General features: G+C 40.9%; 2 long non-coding RNA genes across 7 annotated transcripts; one reads left to right on the forward strand and one right to left on the reverse strand.

Annotated features, from left to right (window-relative positions):
* Positions 1 to 1,080: 1,080 nt before the first annotated feature.
* Positions 1,081 to 5,555, reverse strand: LOC114801952 (uncharacterized). Its single transcript, XR_003751668.1, has 3 exons — positions 5,415 to 5,555; positions 4,599 to 4,837; positions 1,081 to 1,706 (listed from the first exon to the last, which is right to left on the reverse strand). It is a non-coding gene; the product is annotated as an uncharacterized LOC114801952 (long non-coding RNA).
* A 974-nt stretch (positions 5,556 to 6,529) lies between these two features.
* On the forward strand, positions 6,530 to 14,943 carry LOC114801907 (uncharacterized). 6 transcript variants are annotated; one of them, XR_003751648.1, is made up of 4 exons: positions 6,530 to 6,650; positions 6,753 to 8,033; positions 12,276 to 12,399; positions 12,877 to 14,943. It is a non-coding gene; the product is annotated as an uncharacterized LOC114801907 (long non-coding RNA). The 6 variants fall into 6 exon arrangements; XR_003751653.1 differs by having other exon boundaries at positions 6,537 to 8,033; positions 12,877 to 13,817; positions 14,127 to 14,943; XR_003751654.1 differs by having other exon boundaries at positions 6,537 to 8,033; positions 12,877 to 13,817; positions 14,175 to 14,943.
* The last annotated feature ends 449 nt before the right edge of the window (positions 14,944 to 15,392 follow it).

The following is a 15,392-nucleotide window of genomic DNA, read 5'->3' on the forward strand; positions in this document are numbered from 1 at the left end:
CTACATGAATGTAGCAAACACAGATAATAAAAAAGCCCTGTTTATCCTTAACCACTTCTTTATTTATAAAGCTGAAAAGTGGAAGAGTATTAGACAAACATAAAATATGCCATTGAAAAGTATTTACTGTTATGGTAAAGCCCATCACCAGTAAATATCCAAGCAGAACATATCCTGCAAATTTAACAGCTACTAAATGGGTCATAGCGAGGGCAAGATGTGCCTTTAAAAACAGGTTGCCTTCTCTGGTCCTCACTCCTGTCGTCCCCTGGCGTTCAGGGAATACGTAGGAAACGGCAAGGCCTGTTTCACAGTGAATGGGAAACATGTTGCCCTAAAGAGGCAGCTTGTTTTGGAAGGAGTTTGAGGAAAACTGCCAGAACATTCCAGACATGAAGCCTTTTCTGTCAGCTTCCATTTATCTCTGCGAGTTGTCGTGCCACGCATTAGGTTCTCACTAAAATTGCTTGGCCTATTGCTCCGTTGCGTCACAAAGTCGCGTGATGCACTCCTTGTTCTGTTCACTATCAGATGTTATCTACTAGGGCAGAACCAGCATGCCTCCCTGCTATGAGCACATAATGTTTAATAAATGGAGAGGGATTTTTACTGCAGTTCTGACTGTCACGTTAATGAGGTTTCCCCCGTTTCACTGCCATCATTTTATTATTTTTTGCCTTTCTTGGACTTTGGAGATCAGGGAACATAATTCTGGTACTGAAGGAGCCCAAGAACTGAAGACAAGTTCAGTTCAATCAAGTAGTATTTGCCTCTGCTCTTCTCAGGGCAGTGAACTGTTACCCAGTTCTCATTGCACTAAACAGGTCACTGGGCCTCAGCAAGCTTTCATCAGCTTTTGCATTTATTGTTCTAACGTAATGAACTGGAATTTTGAACAATGTTAGAAAAAAAAAAAAAGTATAATTCTGTTAATGCTTCTGACTGAAATCATAATAATAAAAAGTTCTCAAAATCTGACTAATATAGCCCTGAATGACGTGTTTAGATGGTAGTAGCCACACTCTTGCCTGCAAGGGCGATCCTGGCCTGGTTGGTGCCCTGGCTGGGCGAATACCCCCTCTGGCATCCCTTTACACACACACACACACACACACACACACACAAAACATCAACAATCGCATTAACATATTTTATTGTAAAAAATTTAAACACACACGCATGCAGTTGAAAGACCCAGAATTTGAAGGGGCTCTGTTCAATCTTTTTTTTCTCATATCTGAACTTCCAACAGACAGGGCATGTGTGAAAATACTACATGTGGAAGCCTCAGTTGCTCATGACAGAAGTCACTCTGTAGACCAAAGCGATGTGCACTTTTGCACATCACTGTGACTGCACTATTTGGTATGTTCGGCGTGAGCTGGTGTTACTTCCAAGGACTTCCGGAATTTCCTCAATATTAAGAATTAAAAAATGGAGAAAGCAGAGAAAGCCCTTATCCAGAGAGACTTACAATCAGTAGTTACAGGGACAGTCCCCCCTCGAGCAACTATGGGTTAAGTGTCTTGCTCAGGGACACAATGGTAGTAAGTGGGATTTGAACCTGGGTCTATTGGTTCATAGGCGAGTGTGTTACCCACTAGGCTACTACCACCCTTTGCCCGTGAAGCTCAAAATTGTGCTCAGGTGTCTCCTGGTTCCCCTGATCATCCTTGAGATGTTTCTGCAGCTTAATTGGAGTCCAGCTGTGGACGAAAAAAAGTCAATTGAACCTCTTTTGGAAAGGCACACACCGTAGCGTGACCAGAGTGATGGAAGCCTCTCAACAACAATTATTTCTTATATAGCCAAAAAAAAATCACATACAATCTGTCTCAATGGGCTTTCACAGGCCCTGACGTTGACACCCCCACACTTGACCCTTCTGCACAAGAAAAAAACTCCACAAAAAAAAAAAAGAAAAGAAGCAACCTTGGGAAGAAGGAAAACTGAGAGGGTCCCTGTTCCAGGGAAGAGTGAGCCTGCAATTGGCATCAATGCCGGGTTGGTAATGATTTGTCCAAAAAAAGAAAAATGTGATTATAATGCTTCAGGTCCAGTTGAAGATCCCTGAAGCCGTAGCCATTACGGTGTTGGTGGCTGTGGTGACCCTCTGGTACATTTCATGCTGGGTCGTCTGGTCAGAAGCTCAGAAGGAACCAGGATCTAGAGCAACTCAGAGAGAAATAGATTAAACTTGGGTGATTGGGTATTCTGAGTGGTTAAGGTATTGTGTGCCTTCGCTTGTGTGTGGTTTGGTGTTTTTGGTTCGCTTTCCCTTGGTATCTAACCCCATGGTATTATAGTCAGCGTAAAATGAAATGTTATGTTTGTGTTTATGGTATGGAAATATTATGTTCTGTTTATGGTTGTAAATATTCACTATAAATAAAAGCACTGTTTGTATTTTTTGGTCTCATCCCTCTCCACACCTTTGTTGTGTTCCTCAAGATGAGAACATGACAGTCGAGTGGCGCCATTCCAAGATGGACTAAAAGACCAGGCTTTCCCCAGAAAATCTGTCAATTATTAATAAAGCCCACATTAATTTTTTTTTGCCCCCAATCAGATGTTTCACTGCTCCACTTCATTTGAGGTGTGGGGTCAGAGAATATTACTGCCTCACACATCTGCTTTGCTTGGTCCAGCATCTCTATAAAATTATTTTTGGTGATTTCCAATTGTCTTAACCGGCATCATTTGTGCCGACGTGAATTATGATTTTAGAATATGAATGTTTAACTTTAGCCAGCACTTCCAAATTTCTTCTGATGTCGGGCACTCAGGCTCCAGAAATACCTCTGACTGGCGTTGCTGGTGTCTCTAATTTCACGTTTCATGGCAGGACTCTCAGACCATTAGAAACAAAATTCTCCGGTCTGAGACACTCTTGATGTGAACTCTTGATGCACTTGTGGGACAGTCGGTGATGATTGCAGGGGTTTCGCCAGCGCTTGATTGCCTTGGGAGATCGAAAAGAGTGATGTAGCCCATCCAACCGTTGCTGTTCATAAAAGACTTTTCTCAGAACACTCGCAAAGCAGCAACAGAGGAGCTAATGGTATGAAGATATCTATGAAGCGAACATAAGATGCCCAATCAACTTCTTGTGCCCCAGGATTGCTTAGTGAAAGAAAGATGGGACGATCGTGACAGAAAATAATCACAGTGGTTTTTATTTGTCTTGCTTGTGCAGCACAGAAGGTGCAATCTCCGTAGTATTGGAAGAAAACAAGGCACCGCTCATCCTCAGGCCAACTCAACCCTTACAGTGAAACTTTGTTCTGGCAGCATTACATTTATACACGTTTATCTGATGCCCTTATGCAGCGCAAACTACAATCAGTAGTTACAGGGACAGTTAAATGTCTTGCTCAGGGACACAATGGTAGGAAGTGTGATTTGAACCTGGGTCTTCTGGTTCATAGGCAGAAGATCCAGTGGTCCTGGTAGTAGTCTAGCATCATGCTGTGGGGATGATCTTCAGCTGCAGGAACTGAGAGACTAGTCCAGACAGAGACATCCTGGATGAAAACTCTTCTGACTGTGTAGCCGCGTCAGAGGTTTAAATTCATTGCCATTGAAGAAAGAAATAGAGGGATAGGCATGTTTCCCCTCCCTCACCGACCGTGGTCTGTCTCTGAGAAAGTTGAGGATCCACTGAGAAAGTGATGGACTGAGACCCAGATCCTTCAACTAATGGTGAGCTTTGAAGGAATCATGTATTTTAAATTCTGAACTGTAGTCCACAAACAGCATCCTAACATAGTTCCCCCGCCCGTGTCCAGCTGATATGGGGTTATGTGCAGCAGACGGTTGATGGCATCGTCAGTAAAACCGTTAGTCTGGTACGCAAACTGTAGTGGATCCATGGTAGCGGGAAGCAGTGGTGGACCAAGTACACAAACTATTTACTTTTGAGTAAAAGTAAAGTTACCCAGGGTAAAAATTTTACTCCAGTAAAAGCCCTCCAATTTAATTTCTACTTCAATAAAAAGTACAAATGTATTTGCCTTTAAAGGTACTCAAGTATCAAAAGTAAAAGTACAGTGATGTATTGTGGCTATAAAGTCTCATTTTAATTTACTGCTCATCTGTCCCTGCAGAGATTCTAATGGATTAATAGACATTTTTGTTAATCATCTGTTCACAATATAATGGGTTTGGGTGATCATTACACCACATAACAATTTTAAGCATATAATATAAGCAAGATTAGATAGAAGATTTATTAGATATAGTCTACACATTTGAAAAGACTGGAAATACGATCACCTAAATCTATTCTGACCTGTTAATCCAGCACACGTAAAATACGCACCTCGCTGAAACTCCAGAATCTGTACGTTTTGTGCGGTAAACATGAAAAAAGATGCCATGACACGGACACATTTTTGAAGACTAACTGGTAATCTGTCTGCATGCTTGGTTTGCATCATACTGTGCATGATAATACATTTGATTTTCCATACGTATAATAATTATCGTATTTGCAAGATAATTTCACCCTCAATAATCAATAATTCGCAAAATCCCATAATGTACGATCGATTTATCCCTTCGTTTTAAGTATCGCGCATCTGAACAGAGGTGCGCACCTGCGGCAGGACCGGGAGAGCAGGGAAGCTACAGCAAGTGAGGGAGGGAGGCGCTGGGCTTGGGGGGACCAGACTCCGCGACGAGGAGCCGTGCAGCCGGGGAGGCAGGAGGTTCGGGAGTCACCGTGCAGCAGGCGTATTGGAAGACCGCTGGCTGGCTGGAGAAGTCATTCGCTTCGGCGGATCGTGTGTCGGGGACGACGCGCGTCCTCTGGTGGTCAGGCGGAGCGTTGCCATCGCTGACAAGATATTTTATTAGCACGACAGGGTACAAATCTGTTTTCATCTGGCTGCGTAGACATACTTGGCTTGATTATGTGCATTTACAGCCAATCAATGCTCGATGTTGCACAAACTCAAACTCACGACCTGCGGTCCCCATCCGGCCTTTGAGATCATTTAATATAGATCTATTATTATGGCCAGGTGATTTGAAGCACTTGCAACTCACAAACTACAAATCCCACAATGCACTTCTTCAGTTGCCTTACCGAACGCGATCCGTTCTGCAGGTAAAAGAACGCATTTAATGTTAAACTCTATAGGATTCAGTCTATGGTAATATGTGTTTTTAAAAGGAAATGTACAATAATCTCTCAAAATAAAACCATTTAAACTGCTGGTATCATACTTCAACATTTAGGTTCTGGCAACATTTAAAACATATCCCATTATAATATAATCTGAAACGACAGCCATCGAATTGAAATGGGAAATTAGCTTTAGCTACTGCTGTTATGGGCACCGACGCAGGGGTTTCCCCAATCTGAAGAACTAATTTTGTTAGACAAACTAGCCATCAGAATTAAATCGTACCTCTTCCCGTTTCCTTAGAGTAGATGGTGAATTCTTGTAATCAGAAACCGCACGGGACCGAGGCAAACACAAAAGGCATTTGAAAATGATAGTCCTTCTTCTTTTCTACAACTTCGAAAAAGTTGTTATTCGACTGGTGCACTTACTCGTCGAATCCGCTTGAGGCGTCGCGGGAGACGCGTTCCACTGATCCCTCGCACTCTGGATGGAGACTTTCCCACCTGCTGCCCGCTGGCAGATGGTCTAGAAGTCTGCAGACTAGGACAGGTGTAATGGCGAGTGGCAAAGGACTGTTGAAGGACCAGGTAAAATGTACGTAATATTTTATTTCGTGTTTGTGTGAGGGTGTAAAAGATTTGGGGACGAACCGCGGTGTGTCCGTCGCCAGTAGTTGGTAGTTAGTGGGGGTAAATGTGGTAGAGAGAGGGACCGGCTTTGTTATAGCTGGCAGTGAGGACCGGCGGCACAGTATTAGCAGCAGTGGCCGTTCCTGCAGACCGCGGGGGAGCCGGGCCGCTTCTCTCCAGGGAAGGAACCGCGTTTTAATGTTGACTGGTATTTGGAATGAACGTGTGTGATTTATGAATTTTAGTGGCGGGTTAGAAAGCAGGCTGGGAATATTTGTGGTGATTTTGCACATTTCTTTGTGATTTGTAAATTGCTGTGACTCATATTAATTTTCTTGATGTGCACAAAACTGATCATAAGTCTGTGATACTGTGATATCTTTGCAGTTGAATTTACTATTTTTATCCTTGTATATTTATATTCCTGGCGGGATATGTGTTAGCCCTCGGGGAAGGACTATAATAAAGTACCCCTTTGTTTCTGTAAATCGTTTCTGTAATGCATCGTTTGCATTTCCTTTCGCTGGATCTCCCCAGCGTTGTTAAAATTTAATAAAGGTGGTGCTAGCGTGCCGGAGTGGTGTGGTTACCTTAGATTCATATTTGCGATTCCCCTAAATGTGTGAATACTTTTATTTTGGTCACCTGTACTTTGTGCTGTTTAATTTATGTTTATTGTAATTCTGTTTATTGTATTGTGCCACGTGGCGTTTGACAACGTGTGTGCCATTTTATGAAAGGTGCACGCCTGGCTCCAGGGCAGCTATTCAGCTTTTAGTCCCGTCGTGGGACTTGCCCCTGGTCCTCCCTTCGAGCCTCTGGAACAGGTGAGTGTGAAACTCCTGACCTTAAGACAGCTTTGCTTCTCACGTTGTCCTCAGCGAAGCGGGTGAGTGAGATTCATGCGTTCTCTGTTCACCCTTCTTGTATGAACTTCGGCCTGGGAGATGCTAGGGTTGTGCTGTCACCTAACCCTGCATTTGTTCCCAAGGTTGTAGCAGTGTGGAGCTGAGCGCTTTTCACCCCCCTCCATTTGCTTCAGGAGAAGATCGGAGGCTGCATTGTTTGTGTCCGGTACGTGCTTTGCGGGTTTACACGGACAGAACCAGAGTTTTCAGCAGGAGTGACCAGCTGTTTGTGTCCTGGGCTCCTCCATACAGAGGTAAGCTGATTTCATCTAAGCGTTTATCATGCTGGCTGGTGGAGGCAATCAGCATGGCCTACCATGCATGGGGTCTCCTGCCCCCGCAGGGCGGCTACCTCTTGGGCTTTATTCAGGGGTGTTTCTGTACATGATATTTGTGCTGCTGCTAACTGGGCAATGCCACACACACTTAATAGATTTTACTGACTTGACGTCCTTCCGCAATCGGTCACGCTGAGGACGTTAACGCAACAACTATCATCTGGATTCTGTAATAATGCTTTATTATGTGTTTCGTCAATATAAGACCTCAATTAAGCATATGTAGCAGGGAAGTTATGTATTTTTGTTTTCGTTTCCTTGTATATATGTTGTGTAATTTTTTTTTATGTGTGTAAGGGGTTTTATGGGAACACCTCCTGTAGGCATGATATTGCATCAGCCCGATTCTCCGGCCAGACGAGAAGGGTCTGGCTGCAACCACTGTGGAGCTCCACAGTAGGTAGAAACACGTGGCCTGCACGTGATACAGTGCATACTACACGAGTGTATCGTACATTTTGGTACAGAGTCGTTCATATACAAATGTGCTGTTAGTAATTTAGAAAACTGATCATGTTGGCACTTTTAAAAAAACAAATTTTTATCATGCTCTGTGGCAGGCAAACACAGACATGTTTATTTCCTTGGCCTGGTCTCTAAACCACATTTTGCATTAGAATATAATGTTGGCTTATAGTAGACAGTATCATATGTATTTGTTTTTGTGTGTTATGTTTTCTGCTAAAACATGAACTGGCTTTTTTTTTTTTTACAGCCAAAATGTATTTGAACTTAATCTGTTGTCTAGTACATTTTCTCTGCTTTATCAGTGTGGTCAGTGGAATAAGGATCTCCGCACTTTGTAAACATAGCATAAAGTAGCATCAAAATAGTTCAAATGTGTATATGGTGTTTATCTGCAATCTGTAATTCTGCCTCAAAGCCAGCATTGCAGGAATGCACAACATGTTGCAGAAGACTCTTTCACTGCCCTCTGTGCCCCACTTTCAGCCCTACTGTCAGGGCAAAGATTGAGGAACATGATGAACATAAATGAACACATTAAAAATGCTTTGCCTTTCAAAGGTATGTTGGTATTAAATATAATTTATATTTAATTTAATTTATATTTAATACCATGTGGCAGAATTGACAATAAAGCTGACTTGATGACTTGATGAGTATATACTCATCAAGTCATCAAGTCAGCTTTATTGTCAATTCTGCCACATGTACAGGACATGCAGAGAATTGAAATTACGTTACTCTCTGACCCATACAAGTAACATTAAATACAAAAACAGTAACAGTAACATTGAATACAAAGTATAAATACAATTAAAAAAAAAACACAATATACAATTTTGAAAACACCATATACAAATAAGGGCACATGGTGGAGAGTGCAAAGACCATGTAGTGCAACAGAGGTAAGTTTAAAGTGATGAAGTGACAAGTGAGGTAGTTGGCAGACCAGAGCTGCACAGAGTGACCGGTGCATGGTCAGTTCGTGTGTGTAAGGGTTCAGAAAGTTTGTGGAGCTGAAGAGGGGAGTGAGGGGAGTGGGTGCAGAGCTGGGAGGGAGTTGAGTTTCCTGACAGCCTGATGGGTGAAGCTGTCCTTCAGTCTGCTGGTCCTGGCCTGGAGACTCCCCAGTCTCCTCCCTGATGGCAGCAGGCTGAAGAAGGTTTGAATTGGGTGGGTGGGATCAGCTGCTATGCAGAGGGCTTTCTTGGTGAGGCGTGTGCTGTAGATGTCTTGGAGGGAGGGGAGAGGGACACCGATGATTCTCTCAGCTGCTCTGACTATGCGTTGGAGAGTTTTTTGGCAGTAAAAAGCTAGAATATATATAGAATAAAGCTAGAATATATATAGTTATATGCACTTAATTTCAGCACTTCTGCAGTCTCTTTGTTGACTTAAAAGTATCTCCTCCTGCACGCCCTCTCAGATCAGCAAACGAAAGGAGACTTAAAAATTCCTTCTTCACGGGGTCTCCGATTCCAATCATCTCTGTTCTCCGTTGTTGTCCCTGCCTGGTGGAACAACCTGCCCTCCTCCACACGACTAGCCGAGACTATCACCACTTTTAAGAAGCAGGTGAAAACCCTCTTGTTCAAAAAATATTACAGACAAATCTAACACTTACACACGCACATGCGTACACATTGCACAAACAATACAAAAATGTATAAATACACTATAATTTTTCTTCGTCTAGCACCTAACAATCTCTGAGTATGCTCTTCACTGACAAGTTTGAGCCTTATCAGGGCTCTTAGTTTGTAAACTCAATATTCTATAGAAATTGAACGGGAATTGCTGGTGTCTTCCTCTTGTAAGTCGCTTTGAATAAAAGCGTCTGCTAATAAGTAAAGTAAAGACTTAAAAGTTGCTTATTTAGATTATTTAGATTAAATTGTAATTTTTTTGTTGTTGAACTTTATGTACAGAATCTACAACAGAGTGAATAAAATAGATGTATTCATAGTTGAGGTCCTAGTGAACTGGAATTGATCTCTTCATCGATGGTAACTTCAGCACGTTGTAAGTCGCTCTGGATAAGGGCGTCTGCCAAATGCCGTAAATTTAAATGTAAATGCTTATCACATTGAACAGTTCAGTGCATTCATCAGCAAGAAAAAGCTTGTGTTTTTATTAAATATATTTTTCTTTCCTGTTCACCACATTGCTTGATTGCACTTGTGATCCATACCCTTTTTTGCATTCTATATAACTATGTTTATATTTAGACAAACTTCTATGCCTGTGCAGGCTGCCATGTAGGGCGAAAGGACACTTTCACTGCCCTGTCTGTAACAGGACAATCATATGATGTGGTGATATGGCAAGGCATTTTTTGTAATGTCAGCATTCTTCAATGCCAAGTCAGCCTCCACTGTCAGGACTGCTCTTCGCTGCACTCTCCGAGGAGGCCCGTCAAGAAGCTATCTTGATGGAAATGGTGGTCCTGAAATTCCAAGGCTGCGGCATGCATAAGAAGACAAAGTTGCCCACATGACACATGTTCCACTTTGTGTGAGGGTAGATTTTGGTGAATCCTCCTTACAGATATGTTTCTCTGTATTTGAGCCTGAAATACACAGTTTCTGCCATCATTCAGAAGAATACCTGGCATTGTGCTTGTGCAAAGCCACGAATATCGTGCCCTCATAAAAGCATTGCTAAATGGCATCTCTTTCAGACACCGAGAGCTCTTTCAGTCAAATGTGCCTCTACCATCAGGCTAAAACAGAGTAAGTTACCGGAAGTCAGTCAGGTCAGTGTAATTAAATGGTCAGTGACTTTTGACTCACTGTTAAAATAACTGTTCTGCATCAGAGAATAGCTAAGTTTTTATCTCCATTTGCTTGATTGGGTTGTCCAAAATAAGGCGCTTTTCCATGGACGTAACTACGCCAGAATATCTGTCCTTAAATAAAGAGGACCAGCAGAGGGTCTTAAGAGACAGGCTGGAGGAAGAAGAGACTGAGGCATGGGACTTCTTCCTCTTTGTTTTTCAGTGTGCAGAGGACATTTTCTAAAGGCATGTGTTGACGAGCAGGGACTAAGGGTCAATGCTATGTTTGAGACATAATGGATGGAGGAAGGCACTGGCTGTTTGTTTTTTAATGTGTTGTTTAAAAAAATACAAACTTTCAATTAAACTTGTTTCAAAAATGTGTTCACTTGTTTCCATGTTTATACTTATAGTACTAGACGTTAAAATGAAAGATTAGTGTAAATGTAACAGCATTTTTAATTAGAACCAACTTGTACATGTGTAATGACAATAAAGTTGAATCTAATCTAAAAAAAAAATTTCTCAGTAACATCAACAGTAACAAAAACGCAATTTAGTTTTTGCTGTCGATTGTTCTTAATGTATCTATTCTTAATGTACATTCTGGATTTTTAAACATTGTATTCCAATATAATGCAATACATGATACAACACAAAAACAACAACTGTGTTCAGTTTTGAAGTCATGAGTTTCCACCTACTGTGGAGCCCCACACACTTACCTTTTTATATCGAACAAAAGGTAAATGTGGTTTCTTGTTTAACTTGTAAAATTGTGTACATACATCGGTTGTTGTGCCCACATTTAAAATGACTTGGGGGAGCACAAGTCATTTTATTTATTTATTTTTTGAAGGTGGAGAATTAAAAAAGGGCCACAAGAGTTAGAAATAGTTGTCAGTGTCATCCATCCCAGTAGCAACACTTGTACACAATTCTAAGATCTAAGTCATGAAAACTGCCCTGACGCGTGCGCTGTGTGTAGTAGCCAGTCTACACATAAGCAGGTGTGTGTGTGTGTGTGTGTGTGTGTGTGTGTGTGTGTGTGTGTGTGAGAGAGAATATAAATATATATATAATCTAGTTTCAGAAACTTGACGTTAGCCAGACTAGAGCGGCGGTGTCCTGCCAGATTACCCTACCTATCAGAATGTCCTACCCTTGGCCAATGCACATAGTTTAGAATCACGGTCGTGTTTTGGTCGCGTCTATCATTCTGGAACACCACCAAATAAAGGTAACAAACTGTACATAATTACTATCATTTATGAATACAGTTTGGGTGCAGTTCACTCCACAACGTAGCTGTGGTGCATGGACGTATGATTTGAGTGTAGTTTTCTGTTGCTGTTTCTTTTTAGTTGAGACTGCATATAAATGATAAATGTATAAGTTGCTTCAGGCTGAATGTCGCTATATTCTCCATTTCCAGTGTGGTAATGCAGCAGAGTTTTGTGCATTTTTACACTGACTGGTTACCGAAAGTTATGTATGATATTGACTCTTTGGCCAAATGGTAATATTACTTTTCACTACATGCTCAGCAGTTTTATTGATGTAAAAAACTTCAGTGGTGCTGCTGGTCAAGTCAATGTGCAATGAGCTGATGCAGTCCTTAGTACATTTCAGTACATTCAGTGGCCTTCAGTAACTACGTCACTTCGTTGTTCCTCACAAGCAAAATCCATTCAACCGAGTGATTTGTTCATTTAGACATTTAGCCACTTGGAGAAGCTGAACAACGGTCTTCTCACCTCCATTTCATTTGCATGTTTCATGTGAGTTGATACACTCGCTTTAAGGATTAAATGAGGAAGTGACGTAGTTAGCAGCCTTGATGAGCGATCTGACCGTTTTCAATACAAAATGCAGTCTAGTGAATTGTTCATGAAATGAACTTGGGATTACATATACAATGCAATATACTCTCATTATTGCAAGATAAATAATGTGTGTGCAGCAGTTTTTATGACATCATAATTTAAAATCTGTAAAATCTAAAATTCACACTTTTCCTCTTTCAGAAATAACATGCAGTGTAAAGTTCTGCACGTTCTGCACTTCCAATCAAGAGGGTCTGCAAATGGGTGAAGCAAATACAGATTAACCACAGAGGACCAGATTGTGTCTGCAGCTTCAAAACCCCAGGTAGATCCCACCGATCTCGTTGTCATCCTAAAGAAGAAAACCAGATTGTGTGACTTGGGCATTAAGGAAGCGGCCCAGTAATCAGAAAGTTGTCCAATCTGCCGGTAATAAAAAAAAAAAAAGGCACTGATAATCATAATGGAATTGTGAGACCAGTGAAGGTTCACACCTCTAACTATTGCTGAATCTGACAAAGGGTTATTAATCACAAGACAGATGGAGGCATGGTACATGGAACACTACAGGTCCTATGAGCTAACTGAAGACTGTTATGCATCAGTAGATCTCTTTGATATTGATTTTCTGAATGACCATGTTTTCTCAAACCTGTTCATTTGGAGGAAATGTGTTTGTCACTTTGAATAGTATGTTATGTATTGTATTCTCCTTTAAATAAACTCCTGCATATTTAAATGTACTGTGTGCTCTGGAAAATATCATTTCTAGATAGACCTGTTCCTCATGTGCATTGTACAGTGGGTCTGCAACTAAAAAAGCAGATGAAGCTGGCTGTGAAGAGGTCTGTGTTAATAAGAGGAAGGTGAAGGGTCAACTACCTTCCTAACCATCCGATTGGTGAAGATGATGACATCTTAAAGGGAGAGCGTTTAAACCTGTTAGAGGCAATGAAAAACGGATAAGGGATCCATCTTTTATATGGCAGAAAGTGCAGATGCAGAACAACAGCCCCCAGCTCCTATGAGCTCCAACCAGGTGAATTCTTCACGGACATAATTGTCCAACCTGATGATGTCCATGGTGATGGACTTTCTGCCAATGCCGCCGCTAATGCCGACTCCGCCCCAATGGTATGTGAAATCCAGGAGCGATGGCCAGCTCTGTTTTGTGAAGATCAGATCTGTGAATCTGTGTGTATGTATATACATTTATTGTTTGATATACTGATTGTTTGATCTAACCAACAGATATGGATATAAGTACATGTCACAATTCCTGGGACGGTACAGTACTAAAAGGGGGATGTTTGGACCAGAAATGGATAATGTACTTGACAGGCTGGAAAATGAGATTCTTCATCCAAATATAGTTTATAAGATTTGGTTCTGTGCTTGAAATACTCAATACAGTGCTACATTTGGTCGATGACGATTGATTCGGTGCAATTTAATTGTAAATTTATTTTCAGTCTCCTGACATCATGGCACACTGCAGAGCAGCTGTTATCAGTATCTAAACCAGGTTTAATGTTTTACCCAGGTCAGGATAAAGTGGAGGAGCAAACCAAGGGAATGAAAGCATCTTGAAGATGGTCTAAGGCAATTCCTCTTTTACCAGCTATGACCAGCATTGCCATTGTGTTGGAAGAAGCTGCTGTGCTTAAGGAAATTCCAGATCTGTTTGGACTGCTGTTTGCATTGAATATGGAGTTTCCCAGAGAGGTGAAATACACCTTTCAGGTAATAGAGAAGATATTCTTGGAATTGAACACACAATGCTAATCTTGGTCCCTCTTAATTTATGCAACATATATTGTTCTGAAGAAATTTTGTTTACAGTTGTTTAATTTACTATATTCAGGCAGTTTTGTGGAATTGAAACTCCAATTTACAGGTTATCTCAGAAATACACTAGTGCAATGAGAAATGTGTACATTTTACTGAAGTAGTTTGTTTTTTCATTGACAGCAGGTTTTTTATGTTCATGTGAGTTATATTCATCTAAAGTTAGGCATTATTTAAAGCATTTTATGTATTTGCTTTTCTTAGGGTTTGTAGTGCTCGGGTTCTTATTGTTTTACTAAAATCTCTCAATAGAAGAAACAAGCCAAGACAGGAACTCAAGAGCCAGTTTGGAGGCTTCATGGCATCCATTTATTTACAGGCTAAGCCCAAACTTTACACACTCTACTCCACCAAGATTACATTTAGTATTCTTTAAAATGTGCCGTTTCTGTTCAACCTTTTCCAAAGTTGTCCAAATGGAAGATGGATGATAACATTTTAAAAGGCTGTGAATGATTCATGGTTTGTGTTTAATTTGGAAACAATATATTACTTGTCTCGTCTCTTTTCTTGTAAACCACAATGTAATTATGCTTTTATTTTATATGAAAACTTCATATGAAAGACAATAATAATAATAATAATATTCATATTTACATTTAGCAACTCACTATGACTAATGGCATCTTGAATTCTTATATAATGTTTTTGTGATTTTAATGCTGACTATAAGCCTTTTGCAATATGAATATGACTGAAAAATATTTGTTGAACCACGATACTTGGGTAAGTAAGTCATGGTTAACGGATTTGCCCACATTAGTTGAAGCTGTGTAAATAGGTTTCTGTAACTTGTGTATTTTAGTTTATCGTAATTGGCTGTGCTGTTATCAACATTTTTTGCCTGTATTGGATTTCATATCTGCATTGAGCCAAATACCGAAATAGTTGAACTCTGCTACCTTGGTTGAAAACTTTTAGCTGGACTTGATGATCTCTCCATCCATAGAGGTGCAGAACCTGGGCATCATTCTGACATCATTCCAGTTAAACATGAATTTAATCACCATATCTGCTTTGTTCCACCTCAGGAACATCTCCAGGTTTTTTCCATCCCTCACTGACTCTGCAGCTGTAGCGCTTATCCACGCATTCATCAATTCTACTGTAATGGCCTGTTTGGTCTTCCCATGAAAGTCCTTGACAGGATATAGTATGTGCAAAACTCAACTGCTGGAGTTCTCACTCGTACAAATCCTTGACAGAACATCACTCCTGCCATAACCTGCCTGCACTGGCTACCGGTCAGGTTTTATAAATTTCTTCTAAATTTCTACTTTTAACCTACAAATGTCTCCATGCTGCAGCCCCTCAGTATTTATCTGAAATGTTGATCCCTACACTCCATCTCGGAATCTGCTGTCCACAGATTACTCTCCATCCTTCACACCAAGCTGTGCTCTTTCGGTGATCGAACTTCTGCCTCTGCTCTTCTGTCTGGATAAAAGGGAGTATCAGGAACCTAAATGC

The sequence above is a fragment of the Denticeps clupeoides genome, chromosome 1, assembly GCF_900700375.1.
Source record: "Denticeps clupeoides chromosome 1, fDenClu1.1, whole genome shotgun sequence".
In the NCBI taxonomy this organism is placed as follows: Eukaryota; Metazoa; Chordata; class Actinopteri; order Clupeiformes; family Denticipitidae; genus Denticeps; species Denticeps clupeoides.